General features: G+C 43.5%; 1 long non-coding RNA gene across 1 annotated transcript in view; it reads right to left on the bottom strand.

Annotated features, from left to right (window-relative positions):
* The window catches only part of LOC128778175 (uncharacterized), a 479,608-nt gene that overhangs the window by 333,741 nt on the left and 129,662 nt on the right, over nt 1–16,205 (bottom strand). The gene's annotated exons all lie outside the window — the stretch shown is intronic.

Here is a 16,205-nt window from a genome sequence, read left to right as displayed (position 1 = left end):
CTTCCGCCATCATGGGCTGATATATTCTTTCAAGGTCATTACCCAAGGCTAGAAGGGTCGCTTGATTAACGAGTGACAGGCCCAATGAGGGCCAGTGTGCTCGAGCAAGGCCTTATATTAATTAGACAGAAGCTCGGGAAAATAAATGTTACGGAGAAAGGAGGGGCCAAGTCTTTGGCATAAGCTGTGACCTCGCCACCCCCACCCCATTCACCCCACAAAAGATAACACCCTGACCTTGATCCTTAATGCTATACTTTAGCTTTGTTTTAAAACCTATAAAATACAAAACATAAACCATGCTTCGTTTCATATTCAGGACGACCCAGGCCCCGGCCTCCGGGTTCCACACTGCCTTTGTCTGACCCTTACTCATTTAGTTATTCTAATTTATTGGTTAATTCTGGGTGGAGATGGAGAGAACTGCTTGCTCTGGACTTCACATCTCACAAGCAGCTGAAACCAGGTTGATCTGAGCCAAGGGAAACAGGAGAGTGATGACTCTTCAGTGTTTTAAGCCCAGTAGCTAATAATCTAGCAATTGCTCTTTAATAAAATGTCATTATCTTGCTTAAGGAGTTAAGGAGATTTGGCGGTAACAGTGGACTTGCAGGGCAGATGACCATTCGAAGCAAAAGGGGCTTAAAAATACCCTCTGCTCCTCATCCGGTCCACTCTGTCTCTTTGATTGTATCTATCCTGAAAGCCTCGCTTTAAGAGACACAAAGGAATAAATTCCCAGGGGATTTCAGTCAATTCGAAGCATTCATTTCCAACACAAGAGACTACTGGTTTCAGAACCGAGTTTCATTTGCACCAAACATCAGGAAGGAGTTTTCCTTCCTTCACCCACAATCTCACCATTTCAAGCCTGATCCCATTGGGAAAGTAATCCTGCCACCTCACAGGGTCCCAGCTAGAGGCATACGCTGTGGGTGTGGAGTGAAGCTATACATCTGTTTGAATTTCCCAGAAATTCATCACCATCTATCAGAGAAAGCTCGGGCAGTGAGGTAAGAGGCTTAGGTGCCACTCAGGATGTGAGGAGTCGTTGGTAGAACTTTCCAGCAAGAAGCCACGTCTAGCTTTGCATTCTGTCAAAATGGAGAAGAGATTTTACTTTTGGTTCAGGCGGCTTCTGTGATCTTCTATTTGGCACCACCTTCTGACCAACACTGTATGTACAGACGGGCAAGAAGCAGCTTGAAGATGGTCCTTCTGTGATTCTTGGGGCTCACTGTGATCCACAGTGTTGGAGATGGCCCTCAAGGATCCTCATGCCCTGGTACTCCAGCCCTGTGTCATCCCCTCCCCTTGAGGGTGGGTGGGACCCAGCAAATTATTTCTACCATTGGTAATGGGGTGTCACTCTCAAGGTTAGGTTACAAAAAGACCACGACTTCTGGGTTGCTGTCTCTGTCTCTGTCTCACTCTCACTCTCGCTCTTCTGGGGCCTTTGGTCCAGAAGAAATAAACTGGCCTAGATAAGCTGCCCTATGCAGCCCAAGTCTGGGAATTGATAACTGCAGCCAACCACCAGAGAGAAGCTGAGACCTGTCAACAGCCATGTGAATGGCTTGGATTGGATCCTTTCAGGTGGAAAGACAGCAGCACCAGATGACCTCTAACTGCAGCTTTATGGACACACTTAGTGTCAGAGGCATCTAACTAAACTGTGCCCGAATTCCTGACCGAGGGAAACTGAGAAAACCAACATTTGTTGTTTTAAGCTGCTAAATTCTGGGGTAATTTGTTATGTAGCAATAAATAACTAATACACTAGTGCCATTAATCCTACTATGTACTATATGATCTTATGAAGATCAAGTCAATTGCTCTGTGCTTTTGTTTCCTTGTCTTTAAAATGGGAACAGTCTCCTGGAGAGGCTTTAGAATGAATTAAATATCTATGAAGATGTGATTCTGATGGTGGGAGGGGAAATTCTATGCATCATCAGCATCTTATAACTGATGTACAGTACTTATCAAATTCATCAGTTTGTGGAAGGTGTAGCATTGTTATCAGACATGATTATAACACCATATTTTACATCCCTGGGTTATCTGTCCTTGATGGGTAACTATAGAGGTCCTAGCCAACAAATTTGCAAAGACAACCTGCACACTTATTCATTCATCCATTTTTCCAACCATCCATCCTTCTAATCATCCTTTCAACAAATATGGAGCACTCAAGAGCACTATAGGAGGTAGAAAAATGTATTCAATACGATTTATGTCTTCAAGGAGTTTACAAGCTAGCAGAGAAGACAATATGTGGACAGGAACTGCAGGAATCCAAAGTGACAAGTTTCATGAGCATGGGTAAGTGGGGGAGCAATCCAGATGCAGTGGGTAGAATTCAGCTCTGGCTGCGAGTGGCCCAAAGAAGGAATCGACACACACACTAGCACTAAGATATATGCTGTGAGTTCTTATTCCTGAAGTATTCTTGATGTGTCAGTCATAGCCCCTTGTCCAGTCTCCCTTTGACCAACACCACACATCTGAAGTGTAGCACCAGAATAGAGTTACGGTCTGCAGCCAGAGCACCATGCTAACTGGCACCCTGGGAATCACACCCAGGACCCCAGCATCATTACACCAGCTACATTATAATGATACATTACTGAGCATCAACCTCCTGGATATAGGATGGGCATCTGGCTGTCCAGCCCTTCTGAATTGAGAACAGCACATAATGAATCCCCAGTTCCTTAACGTGTTTAACAATTAATAAGCTAGGGTTTCCTTGAGGACGGCACAGAATAAAATATGAGCATACCAAGGAAGAGGTCACACAGTATAAATGTATTGTATGAAAACAATACATATGATGAGGCTGGGGGATGAGTAGAGCTTTTCCTCTACTTTGAAAATATGGTAAAATATATCAGGGATCTGAATTATCCAGACATGGGTAGGTTCTGTATTTCATTCTGCCGTTTAGACCCTCGTATATGTAGATGATGATTTTGCCCACTGGACAGAGCGGCTGCTGAAAGAAAAACTACTCTGGTCAAAAGAGTTACTATTAATTTCAGGTAAGCTCATAAAGAAAGCCTATATGGGAAAGGAGAAGAATCAGGCAGTTTGATGCCAAGAAACAGGATTAATAAAAAATATTCTGGCTCTTCGAGACAAGCCAACTCAGCAGCTTTCATTATGTGATGTGTTCAACCAGCGTCCCACTGAGAGAAACAGCATGGCACCCACCCACACTGGTTGGGGGGCGGGGGAGGCGGCTAGCAGCCCCCAGCAGTGGTACCCCTGGGAGACAGAAAAGGCTCCACCTGGCCCTCCTTCTCCAAGCCTGCTGAGGTCAGCTGTCAGGCCTGACAGACCTTCTCTCTGGCCTCTGCCCAGTTTCCTGGTGACAGATGAGAAAGCACTCATCGGAATCTGTAGTGAAATCTCAGAAAGAGGCACACTTCTGAGGAAGTCAATGGCAATGTAACTGTACTCCTGCACCTAGATAGTAACTTAGTGGGAAATAATTTTCATACTCTAAAATTCGGATTTCAAGTGCTGGAAATAATTGTGCCATTTGTGCTCGTTGCTGTGACATCACAATTGATGCACCTGCTTCTTCTTGGTGGCTTAATTAGGCGATCTCAGGCTATGTGAGGACATGCCGCGACTGGGCAACAGAAACTTCTTAGAAAACAATTCCCCTCATCTCCAAGATTCAGCCCCCTGAGGGAATTCATAGCGGCCATGGAACAGGTCCCACGTGTCCCCAGTTAATCATGCTCCCTAAGCACTGTAGTGTGAGTGGGACTTCCAGAGACTCACTCCCATGGCCAGAAATCTGCTTCCCTCATCCAAAGGTTAGGACACAGCTTCTCAGACTGTAACGTGCATACAAAACTACCTAAAATGATGCCAGGGCTAATGGCGCACAGAACCCTCTCTGAAGGGGGAAGTTCTAAATTACAATTTAGAACTGTCAACATTCCTATATTTTTCTGGAAGTTTGCATTAAGATAAGCTCATTATGGCTTCCAAAGTGCCATCTTTTATGTATTTTACTGTCCGTGCACTTTTCACACGGCACAATGATTGTTTCTTCACTTATCTGTGCTATTTTTTTTTTAAGTGTATTTATTGTTAAGAGAGGGAGGGGCAGAGAGAGAAGGAAAGAGAGGGAATACCAAACAGGCTTCACACTGTCAGCGTGGAGCCTGATGTGGGGCTCAAACCCACGAACCGTGAGATCATGACTTGAACCGAAATCGAGAGTCGAATGCTCAACCAACTGAGCCACCCTGGTGCCCCTTATCGGTGTTGTTTCTATATTTCGATCTTTGCGAGGTCAAGTCTGTGTTTTATTCACCTTCATAACCCCAGTGTCTGGCACAGAAAATGCTTGACACTCACATGTGCATCTGAATTCAAATCTGTCCCTTGGTGAAGGCTCAACCACAAGTTGCCAACTGGGATAGTTCTGCATGGGACATATGCTAACACGCCAACAACTTAGGAGGGTAAAGCTGCTGATTAATGGGAGGGATGAATGAATTATAATTATTTTTGGTCAAATATGCCAAATAGCTGTTTCTTCCAAACCATCATTATTTGATAGGACACTTATCAAATGTGTGGCTTTTAAAAGACTCAGGATATCTTGTCCTAATGGGAATCTTTGTTTCATATATAAATGGTTGGGACCCGGGCCTGACATGGCCCTGGCCATCCTTCTCTGCCTTCTAGATTTGTTTAACAGATCCCCACTGCCCAATGTGCTTAGATAGGTTTCTTCTTACCTTCCAGATCGGCTTCTCCTACTATTTTAAATGCTTTTGAAAACCTTTTAATAACAACTTTCCCCTCAAAAGATTCTAATCCAGAAATTACCTGCCTGCTTTTCTTATCTGAGAATTTTTACATAAGGCTAATTTTGTCTTTTTAATTAAGGCTATTACCTTCGACAGATCTGAATTATGCCTTTTTTTTATATTCCAAAGATAAAATGCTGTTATTTTAGTAGTCATTATAAGAAGCATAGTTGTTTATTAGTTAATTCTAATGCATATCGTGTGGTGCTTAATAGGGAGGATTCTGGAGCCAGATTGCCTGAACTCAGATCCTAACTCTGCCGCTTACTAGGTGTATAAGCTTACGCAAGTAACTTAACCTCTCTGAGCCCAGATTTCCGCAGTCTAACGGAAAAATACTCATTGTACCCATTAACATGACTGTCAATTTCAAGAGGACCTTTTATGCTGCCCAGAGATCACATTGTATTTATATAGTTCATTTACCATTTCATTCTTTAAAAAAATTTTTTTTTAATGTTTATTTATTTTTGAGAGAGAGAGAAAGTGCCAGTGGGGGAGGGGCAGAAAGAGGGAGACACAGAATCCAGAGCAGGCTCCAGGCTCTGAGCTGTCAGCACTGAGCCCAATGAGGGGCTCGAACCCATGAACTGTGAGATCATGACCTGAGCTGAAGCTGGAAGCTTAACCAAGTGAGTCACCCCCGTGCCCCACCATTTCATTCTTCAAGGATGACTATGATATCTTCTCCATTCATCTCAAACCATCATCGCCTTCTTCCTCATCCTCACTCTTAGCTGAGGACTATGCTCCCTACTTTACTGAGAAAACTGAAGCAATGAGAAATAAATTTCCAAAGACTCCTAACTACCACATTCACCTACCAGCTAGCAACTGCACTTTCATTTTGTGCCATCTTATTACCACACATAAACTCCTCACACTCTTATCGAAATCCCTTCACTTCACACTAGATCCTACCCCTCCTGCCAACTGCAGACTAACTCTAGCTAGTCTCCCTTTCCTCTCCTGCATCAAGTTTTTTCTCTTTCTTCATTATCCTCATTGTATGGGTGATCACAGCAAGTTCCATGGCTTTAGATACCATCTATGTTCCAAGGACTTTGGAATTTACATCTTTGGCTCAGACTTCCCTTGTAAAATCCAAATTTCACTATCCAATGGACATCTTCACAGAATTGTGTGTGTGTGTGTGTGTGTGTGTGTGAGAGAGAGAGAGAGAGAGAGAGAGAGAGAGAGAGAGAGAGAGAGACAGGGAGAGAGACAGCATGAGAGGGGAAGGGGGAGAGGGGGAGAGAGAGAATTCCAAGCAGGCTCCATGCCCAGCACAGAGCCTGACATGGGTCTCGATCTCATGAACCGTGAGATCATGACCTGAGTCAAAATCAAGAATCAGACACTTAACCAACTGAGTCATTCAAGTGTCCCTCACACGGATTTTAAATAGCCATCTGGAAATCAACTCAGCTAAATCTACCCATCCCTCAGCCTTAGCTACCTGAGGTGATATCAACTTCAACCTCTCAATTGTTTAAGCTAAGACAAAAGCATTGGAGTCATCCTTGAATTCTCTCTTATAGCCCTCCTCTGAATCATCAGGATATCTTCTCAGCCCTACCTTTAAAATGTACCCAGATTCTGATTCCCAACCACTTCTCATTACTCTCACAGTTGCTGTCCCGGTCAGAGCTAATGCCATCACTCACTTGATTCCAACAGTAGGCTTTCGACCTTTGCCCTCTGTTTTGAACCCAGAAGCCAGAGTGGTCCTTTGGAAACTTGGATGAGGTCAAGACCCTCTAATGGCTCCCCCTTCTATTCAAGGTCAAAGTCAAAGTTCTTCCAAGGTCTTACCAGGTTATCTATACCCCCACCTACTTACCTCTTGGACTAACTGTTAATATCCCTCTTGCTCCTCAGGCTCTAGCCACAATGGTCTCCTTAATGTTTCTTCTACACACCAGACATGCTTCTACCTTAGGGCCATGCCACCTGCAGTTCCCTCCGTCTAGAACAGCCTTCCCTCTAATACCCAAAGAAACAACTCTCTCATCTCCTTCAAGTCTTTGCTTAAACATCTTCTCAGTGAGTTCTACTCTGAACACCCCATTTAAAATTGCAGGCCATCCCCATCCCCAGACATCTCAGTTCACCTTACAATGCTCTACCTTGGGTTTACGCCACTGCATATATCACCTTCCAATGAACTCTATAGTGTGTAACTTTACTATGGATATTATAGGTCTGTCTCCCTCCTCCCCAGATGGAATGAAAACACCAGGGATCTCTGTCTGTTTTGCTCACTAACATCACCCTATATGTATAGAAAAGAACCTGGTATATTTCAGGTGCTTGATAAATATTTGTTGAATTAAAATGAATTCAGTTTGAATGACAAATGTTATGAGGATAATACAAGATCATGTGTATAAAAAGTCTTAAAAGAGCTCAAAAATGTGAGCTATCGTCATCATTACTGTCATCCCAGTTACCAGATAATAAAGGTATCTGAGTCCTTCTCACGGTATTTTTTAGCATAAAATATACAAACAAATGAATATGCACCAGGATACTCAATGTATCTGTAATGTGTAAAAGCGAAATCTTGAAATTTTGGTCGGTAGAGTCCAGCTTATAGTGATTCTCCTAATGGTCCTGTTCCCCTGACCCATTCAAGGGTGGGGTGTTGTCACCATTCTTTCTACAGGGAAAGGGACCTCTAGGGCCAATAGCCACCTGGACTGGAGCAGACTAGACCGAGTGATGTGCTGATAAATGTTTAACAACCAGCTCTCCAGGAAACAGCACTGCCACCACTCTGATGTGTGGGTGTTCACCAATTTCCATAGTGTAAATTTTCCCACCGTGGCTGTTTCAAGCTTCCAACATTATATCACTAAATAGAACGATGAGAAGAGATGTACAGTGGTGTCCCACTATTCAGGAGTTCTACCATACGGACACAATATACATACAAGGACTTCAAGAGAATAAATAGTAAAATGAAGAAAAGTGACTAAGAAGTAATTTGTTTTAAGGAATTATTACATTAAAATTTAATTCATTTAATCATAAGTTTAAGTAATTTACTTTTCAGTAATAATTGAATTTAACAACCGGCTCACCCAAATTCCTGAAAACTCAACCACTGGCTCCCAGGAGCTCGTATGAGCAAGCATCAGTACAACAATGATTAGAGCAGACATGTGACCCAAGCAGGGCCAATCAGGGCCCCTTTCCTAGAGACAGTGAATAAGAGCCGAGAGAGCCAGTCCTTCACATGGCTGGAATATAACTTGGGAACCACAGACAGCCATCTTCCATATCTCATGAGGACAGGGTAGCAGGAAAAGGTAGTATGCTAAGAGAGAATTAAAGATCTGCAAAGAGAAGCAGGGTTAGAAGACCAAAAGAAAATTTTTGGTGGGGCATTAGTCACCTTCCAATTCCTGGACCCAGCTGTTCCTGATGTTGGCGCTTGGGTTCCATGAGATGTCTGTCTGTATCTAAAATAAATTCCTTGTCATTGGTCAAGCTTCAAGTGGCTCAATGTTTGCTGACAACAGTCCTAAGGACAAGTTAAGCTTATTAATTGGGGTTGGCTGGAGTTATACCAATGTAATCAGTAAGAGTGACTGCTTTATGATTATTGGGTATAGATATCTTATTTTTCAAACATTTTCTTTTATTTTAGAGGGGGAGGCAGAGGGAGAGAGAGAGAATCTCAAGCAGGCTCTATGCTTAGCACACAGAGCCAATGCAGGCCCTGATCCCATGACTCCTGGATCATGATCTGAGCCAAAAGCAAGAGTTGGACACCCAATCTACTGAGCCACCCAGGCGCCCCAGGTATGGATATCTTTAAACAGAAAAATGAATGACTGCAAATTGAGTGTATTTGTTAAAGGTGAAAAAGATATTTAAAAAACGAGGTTTACACCGGGAGAAAAAAATGAAATGGGTTCTTGGAGATAAAAATTTCGGGAGCTGCATGGGGCACCTAGGTGGCTCAGTCAGTTAAGCGTCTGACTCCAGCTTAAGTCATGATCTCACAATTTGTGGGTTTAAGCCCGCATCCGGCTCTGTGCTGACAGGTCAGAGCCTGGAGCCTGCTTTGGATTCTGTGTCTCCCTCTCTCCCTGCCCCTCCCCTGCTCACACTCTGTTTCTCTCTCAAAAATAAATAAACATTAAAATTTTTTTAAAGAATTGGGGAAGCTGCAGCCTCAATTTATAGTGGCCAGTATTACCCAAAAGGTTTTCATTTGCCAACTTCTGATAATCTTGTACCACTTTTGTAATTCTTGCCATAACAGTGCATCATCAAAGTCAATGTACCACAGAAAAGAAACACAATTCATTCACTCTGCATAAAGTGTGACTTCACTGAATTGCAGCCTAAAACCCAAGTATCTATAAAATTGTGAATTGAGTGTGTTAATTTTATTTTAACATATCTTAGAATAAATAAACTATTCAGAAATGCCACTGAGTGTGCCATGTGAACTGGTATCCAGGATCTACCAGGGAGAACACCACTCTAGTTAGGCCACCATTCCAAGCGGTTTTCTTCTAATCAAGATTCTGGATTTGTCAGAATTTGAGTCTCTGTTTTGTCCATTTCGAGTCTCCATGATGGGAAGACCCAATCTGCTGTTATTCAAACGAAAGCAATACATGGCAGGCACACATTTAACTAAGGCATCTGTGTTTTATTATTTGGGAAGATGTATTTGCATAGGTTAATTCAACAACATTCTGTATTTCAAAAAGAAAGAAACTTGTGCGGTGAGCATCGGCCAATCCTATATTTCAAGTTCATGTTAATTTGCCTGAGTGTTTATCTGACCTGAGCGTCAAAAACATACCAGCAGTAAGTTCTCTAGCTCATCACATGCTGGGCAAATAAGAGACCTGACTAAGTTATGACCAACTGAATTAATTCACTCAATGTGAGGTATCCAAGCCCTGAGTAGACATGATGTTTCTGGCTGATGTTTATCTTCAAAACTTCAACAGCTGATGGTTCAAAGTTCAGCATCACCAACACTACTTTCAGCCCTAAGGGAAGAAAGCTCGGGAGTGTTTTCCTGTGTTTTGATCCCAGCTCTAAAGTTATTCCTTAATGACTTAAGGGGGTAGCCTCTAAGACCTATAAATAGAAAGGTCATAACTGTGCTTACTGGAAAAGCAATGTCTGAAGGCCTTGAGACCAGTCATTCTAAGCCCTTCAGCAGACCTGGAGGAGCTCAGCCACTCTTCAGGAACACCATGAAATGATGCCAGTGCCTGCCTTCTTTTACACACTACCAGGAAAAGCTGACATTCAGTAAAGAGAGCAAAGCTGATCAGTTAGGCTCATGGCTTTATTGAAATCTTATGGACTTTCAAGCCACAGAGTAATATACTAAATCTGCACAAAGAGTTTGGGACTTACTGATACAGTATGGAAAAGGACATTGTTTAAAGAAACTTTTCTCCCTGCCTTAATCCTTCATATAATGGACTCAAAGCCTTCCAAGTTTTTTGGAATAATACTGACTAGTCATTACTATACTCTGTTGTTTTTTTTCCCCCTCCTTTGGTCTGAGTAAATTGTGAGAATTAAAGAGGTGGACCAACCAGGTGATCACCAGAGAATATTCTGAGCGGTGAATGTGAGTAGCACATTATCACCTAACATATGTACATATCACATCAACGACTGTTGTATCATTGTTTTATTAATTTTTTCACTCACCAGACTAAACTAAAAAATGAAAAAGGCTTCGTGACATTGTCTCAAGTTTCTCATCTTATGCCCTCTCCTGTTTCTTCTGCTACAAAGGTTTTTTTTTTTTCTTAATGTCACCAAGGAGTACTGGAATAAAATTTAATAAAAAGTCTATTAAAAAAAAAAAACAAAAAACAGAGGGGCTCCTGGGTGGCTCAGTCAGTTGAGCGTCTGACTTCAGCTCAGGTCACGATCTCACGGTCCGTGAGTTCGAGCCCCGCGTCGGGCCCTGTGCTGACAGCTCGGAGCCTGGAACCTGCTTCAGATTCTGTGTCTCCCTCTCTCTCTGCCCCTCCCCCGCTCACGCTCTGTCTCTCTCACTCTCAAAAATGAATATAAATGTTAAAAAAAAATTAAAAAAAAAACAAAACAGAAAAAATCACCCTGTACTTGAGTACTAGTAAATTCAAACTCCAGCTCTGAAAGTGCACCAACAATAAGTGCATACTGACCGCATTCCAGAAATAAAAATCTCAGTATTTATTTCTAAAATCACATCTCTCTGAATAAAGTCACAGAAATTGTCTTTTCTTTCCAAGGAAAAAATCCTACCTCTCATCAAAGCAAGCGTCAGAGGAGATGTCCAGACGGTAGACGAAATATACAAATGTCACCGTCTCCTAGGCCACTAGTCCTGTTCCGGACACAGCGCCTAATTCCTCACTCCCTGGCACACACCCATCTGTTAACACAGTGGAGATGTGGCCATTCAGAATCACCTGACACCCCGCATGGAAGCAGCCCGAAAAAATAAACAGGTAGCTCTGCCCTGCTGGTCGTCAGACAAAATTTCAACAACAGCACCTCCTTCTGCCATTTTCTCAATAAGCACATCGGTTGCCTCTGACAGACATGCCATGTGAGCCACAAAGAATGGAAAGTGGTCATCTCAATAAAACAGTGACGTGTGTAGAATCCAAAATCACCAAGACATCTTCCTTGAAGAAACACCACTGGTAACACAGGATGCAGAGGGTATATGCGGAGAGGTCTGCCTGAGAAAGTGTGACCTGTAGGGAAGATTGTTGGTGTGGGAGTGGGGGGAGGAAGGCCAGCATCTAATGTCAATTTCTACTAAAAACAGAAACCAATAACCTATGTCATCAAACAGGGTTTTTTGTTTTTGTTTTTTTTTTTTGTCTTGGAAAACTGGGAGAGTTGAACAAGCATACCTGTGGCTTTGCTCGTGTTTTTGACATGACCATTTGGCCCCGTAGACACGTATGTCATATGCTCGCATTCAAGCGATGGTGTAAATGAGTTGGTGAACGCCTGGAATCGTATTTTTATTGTCACCGGGTGGAGCTGATTTTACACCCTCGCTTACGCACCCCCACCTCTTCCGACAAGCCCCGAACCCTTGAACGTTTCCAAACTCCCTTGTTGCTATGGCTGCTTCTCTTCTTCCTTTATTTTTTTTTCTTTTTTTTCTTTTCTTTTTTTTTTTTTTTGTAAGGCCTCTGGCCTTACACTGCTGTTTATCACCTAAGGCAAACTCTCTCCCTCACTCTTTTTCCCTCTCTGTTTCTTTAAATCTCTAAACCACAAAGCAGCATGCGAGCAACACCGTGGGTCAAGATATCAAAAGAGGGAACTTTTATGGGTTTCCTCAATAACATGGACAATGAAAGAAGAAGGAGCCAAAGCAGCATCACTGACCTTATTTGATGCTGTGCAGTAAAGAGAGACGGCTCTTCTGCCGTCTGCCCATGCGGGTCCGGGCCATTGGTGTGTGAAGACAGGAGCTCTGGATCAACGCTAGGTCTGGGTTTTCCTATACTCTTATGCCAAAGCTTTCCAAGTGTCTTCAGCAAATAATACCCAAATAAACAGAAGGTTACTGAATACATTAAACTCACTGCAGCAAGAAATTGCTTTTTGACGCCCCGTATATACAGATACTGTTTTTCTCTGCACGTTCACCTACACGAATAGAAAAGTTCAGAATTGGCGGTGGCTATCCATGCCACAAGGGCACAAGTCTACATTCCAAACGTTACAGATGTTCATCGGCTCTGCCTCTGCAGCCACAAGCTACATATTCCAGTGACTCACGTTAGAGTAAGGGTTTTGGAGCTCATTGTCATAATTTGGAATGTAGACACGTTGCACGTAGACAAAATTTTTCTGTGGTGTGACACATCTCTGGCTTCCTTATGAGATGGGCCTAAGGGGACAAAGGCTTCAAGGGCCCTCAGGAATCACTGCTTCCAAAGCCACTGGGCTAGTGGAACTCCTAGATGAGTGACAAGGAAGCAGATCATGTATGTTTGGCAGGTTGCACTTTTTTTTTTTTTAAATATAGTCACTTTTATAATCTACCTTCAGGAAAACGTATCTTCTCTCTTGATAAGAAGCTCCATAAAGGAGATGACCAACCCTTTTTTCCTTCAGGACCCCAAAGATTTCAAATCCTACTTTTTGGTCTCACCAAAAATTTCTAGAAGATAGTCCATATAACCTACCTTCCTACCCTATCAGAAAATGATACCCCATTTCACCATCAGCCAAAGAGGAAAAACATGGAATAGTTATATTTTCCTCTGGAGAAAATTCTATTCCCTGATTCTTAAGAAGACACCTATACTTTTTTTTTTTTTTTTTTTTTTTTTTTTTTTTACTTTTTACATATTGACCACGCACTGTTTTCCCCGCTTAAGAAACAGTATCATTCCAGGGTGCCTGGGTGCCTCAGTCAGTTAAGTGTTTGACTTCGACTCAGGTCGTGATCTCGTGGTTCTTGAGTGCAAGCCCTGCATCGGGCTCTGTACTAGCCTGGAGCATGCTTCAGATTCTGTCTCCCTCTCTCTCTCTGCACCTCCCCCACTTGTGTTCTGTCTCTGTCTCTCAAAAATAAATAAAAACATAAAAAATTAAAAACAAAACAAAACATGGGGCGCCTGGGTGGCTCAGTCGGTTAAGCGGCCGACTTCGGCTCAGGTCATGATCTCGCGGTCTGTGAGTTCTAGCCCCGCGTCGGGCTCTGTGCTGACAGCTCAGAGCCTGGAGCCTGTTTCAGATTCTGTGTCTCCCTCTCTCGGACCCTCCCCTGTTCATGCTCTGTCTCTGTCTCAAAAATAAATAAACGTTAAAAAAAAAATTTTTTTTAAAACAAAACAGTATCATTCCAAAAACCACCTTACCGAACCATCACCTTCACTGTTTTCTAGATCAAATACCATACTGGACTGTAAATATACCTTGATTACAACCAAGACCAGGAGTACCATATTTGCAGGTCGGCAGAATCAACCATCGGTGTGCTCACTGCCTGAGGTCTCTGTGGACACCAATGCGAGCAGGACTGAGCCCGCGCACACAGGAAGGCATGGACACGCACTGCTGTGCCGATGCTTCATAAATGCAGGGGATTTGGGATCCAGGCAAACAAGAGACTCTTTCAGTCTTCTGACTGACTCTGGCAGTGTCAAAGACCACATTTCCTCTGCTCTCCCAGAAATGACAGCACTGCCCCCTGCCCACCCGGCAGGAGTGATCCAAAGGCATCAGATCAGCCTGACCTTCTCTCTCTCCCCACTCATCTGCATCCTGAACATTCTCAGCTTTATGAACCGGGCTTATACTGCCGGGCTTATACTGGACCCGGCAAACTTACGTGAGATTTGACATGCCTCCTCCCACCCCCATACAAAGTACTAAAAACATGTGGACAGAAACACTTAAACAGAAATCTAATTCTTCTGTGTATTTGGCAGACGAAGTAAAGGCTATGCAAACACTCTCTGACCTCCCAGCTGAGAGCACGCACGAAGACCCTGCAGCCTGTGCCTGAGGCCTGGGTCCTGCCATTCTCCCTTCGCCTTCCACACGACACTCCAACCACAAAGACTGCTTGGCCCAGCGGACAATGCATGTGCAGAAATGTATTTCCCCTTCCTCCCTCTGCCTCCCCTCCCAGCTCCGGACTCCTGCTCTCCCGGACTCCTGCTTGGGGGTTAGCAGAGCTTCTGTGGTGATATCACAGGTCGCTGAGTGAGGTCAAGGGCTGAGCACGGACGGAGGACACATCGTCCCCTCCTCTCTGCCCGCTTTCCAGGGACCAGATCGAGGGCATGTCAAGGCTGCCACTGTCCGTTGCTGGACAAGAAGTAGTGAGCCTGTGCAGGGACCGTGGGGGGCCTGTGTGCACACCTCAGGTGTGGTCCGTGTAGTAGTGGGCTGACACACGAGGACTGTGATATCATGGAGATGGCATGGCCCAAGCATGTATCAACAGCTCAGGTTGGAGATTTTTTAATCCAGGGTTCTCAATTTTTCATACAATTGATGTGAATGGGCAGGAACCTGCCTGCTGTAACCTCTTCAACCGGTAGAGTTTCTGTGTCGAGACGGAACGAAACAGCTATGGACCGAGCGGGCACGTGCACCATGTACAGACACAGTATAACATCTCATGTTTCACTGTCATGAGCTAGACCTGGAAATGTTTGAATAAATCCTTTTATGATTATGTTTATTTTAAGTGACTTGCAATCACTACCACCCCTCGTTTGCTTGCAGGAAATACCTAGATTTAAAAGGAATCTGCATTGGGTTGCCAGGCTCCGCACGTAAAACAAAACAAACAAACAAGATGCCCAGATCGATCTGAATTTCAGATCAACAATGAATTTTTTTAGGATAAGTATGCCTCACACAAGAGCTGAGACATACTTATACTAAAAATTTTAAGTTGTTTATCCGAAATTCAAATTGAATCGGCATCCAGTATTTTATCTGGGACCCCTAAGCCTGCAAAAGTTGTAGGCTTGCATGTGTGGGGAGGGTTGGTAGGGGGTGGCCAAGAAGGGTCCGGAGCAATGTAACTTCATTCTGTTGTGTAAATTTGGGGGGAAATGCATTCTTAACCCCTGCCCCCTTGCTTGGATAAAAATATGGCCACTGGAGAGAAGATCAGATGAGCTTTGTAGTTTTTAGCCATCTATTTCCAGGTGCCTGGGGACCTCTCTCTGGAGGGAAGAAGGGTTCCAAATACGATACTGAATTACCGCGTTGGGGGAAGCTGAGCTTGGGCAGGTATGTTTTTCAACACGGCACTAACAGAGCACGCACAGGTGATTAACATTCTCTGCTGAGGTTTATGACTTCATTAGAATATTTCTCATCATAATTGAATAGGTAAAAATACCTGGCTATTAAATACAAGCCTATCCCTCAGGATGACCAGATTATCACTTGAATTTAAAATCTTTCTGAATTTTTAATAGTGCATAACAAATACGATTATTTATGCACTTTCTTCCAGTGCTCAACTTGCCAGGCCTACAATTATTTGGAATGCCTTCAGTTTTGATGGGAGGGATTAAATTGAGCTGTGCTGCTCCCTGTGTATCTCTCTCCAGTTTCTCTGAAATATTTAGCCAACAGTTTCCCCTTTACCTTGTGACCTGGATAGAGGCCACTCAGGATCCTTTGGGGTCCCTATGTTATTTAGAAACCCTCAGTAATTAGCAACAGGGAGATGTAAGGAGCTGTGGTGTAAAGGGAGCAGCTGAGAATCCATAAAGCTGGCTGCTGAGAAAGTCAAGTGGAGGCCTGCCTGGCTGAAACCTCTTCAACAGATCTGTAGTCTGGACTTGAACCCTGCCCTCTCACCTCGGGGTCCAATATTTC

Source organism: Panthera pardus, unplaced genomic scaffold (assembly GCF_024362965.1).
Source record: "Panthera pardus isolate Hobbes unplaced genomic scaffold, ASM2436296v1 HiC_scaffold_19, whole genome shotgun sequence".
Classification (NCBI taxonomy): Eukaryota; Metazoa; Chordata; class Mammalia; order Carnivora; family Felidae; genus Panthera; species Panthera pardus.
Note: the sequence above shows the minus strand (reverse complement) of the source record. Positions and strands in the feature narration are given on the sequence as shown.